Source organism: Topomyia yanbarensis, chromosome 3 (assembly GCF_030247195.1).
Source record: "Topomyia yanbarensis strain Yona2022 chromosome 3, ASM3024719v1, whole genome shotgun sequence".
In the NCBI taxonomy this organism is placed as follows: domain Eukaryota; kingdom Metazoa; phylum Arthropoda; class Insecta; order Diptera; family Culicidae; genus Topomyia; species Topomyia yanbarensis.
In genome coordinates, this window is record NC_080672.1 from 72,641,046 (window position 1) to 72,642,218 (window position 1,173).

Sequence of the window (1,173 nt, forward strand, 5' to 3'; positions counted from 1 at the left end):
AAAATCATGAAACCGCGGAGAGAAACGTTGAAAAAACATGTTGTTTCAGCAAATGCGTCTGGCTTGGTACTTGCGAATGATTTCTTCGGTGTCCTCGTCGTCGCCAGAGTGTGGAATTGAAGTTGTACATTTCAACTCACGTTGTTTGCTTAGCTGTGCAACGATCAGGTTTCCACTTGAGAGCATGTTTTTTTGATTTCTTTTCCTTGTCTTTTTCGAACATGTTTCTTTTCGGTTATCTACTTCAACAACTAATAATTAAATTATTATATTGTTAATTCACGCAAAATATGTGACGAGATTTCATTCATGACAAAAAGTTTCCTGTCACACGAGCACGTAATGTTTTGAACAGAATCATGAACTGTTTAGCTTAGGCTGATCGAGTACTGGCGCCATCTTGAACAGATGCAATCGTCTTCTTTATCTCCTCTTCACTTGGTTTTCCTGTCAGAATAATTCCAATTTAAATTATAGGGACCATTCATAAATTACGTAACGCTATCGTGACTACAAGCGTATGTTTCATGTTGATGTCCGTATTTTTTTCAAAAATAAAAATATCTGAAAAACCAACACAAAACTTGTGCTTAGCATTAATTTTTACGTAAGAAAAAACTCAGTTGACTTTTTTTACATTGATGTACTGTTTTTTTGTTAATGTACTAAACTAAGGACAAAAGATAATACGTTTCCACAGAACAACACAAGAAAACATAAATCTAATACTAATACAGCTGATCCACAGAAACAGCCGAAATGACAGTCGTCAACGATGCTCTCTACCGTGTATCTAATTCACGCAATCTTAGCGACCTCTGCAATAACGTGGCAAAGATAATACCCTATAGCTATTGTACCCCCATACCTATTTGACCCCATTCTACTCTATCTATCGAATCAGAGCGTCTCGAACGCACCAACTTCATAAACGCTGGGAGATGCTCCTTAGAGTGGCTCGCGGTTGTATGGGAAAACTTCAAAATGATTTAAACTCATACGTCTCCCAACCTTTGAACGGAACGGATCGTTATATTTCACAGTGTTGTTCGGTGTGTAAATTCAGTGATTCAAGGTCATCCTTTGTTCGTTCGTTAGCTGCCATTCTGCTGGTGCCGGCAGTAAATCCAGTACATTGTTTTCGCTGGTGCGGAACAATCGACGTTGTTTGCA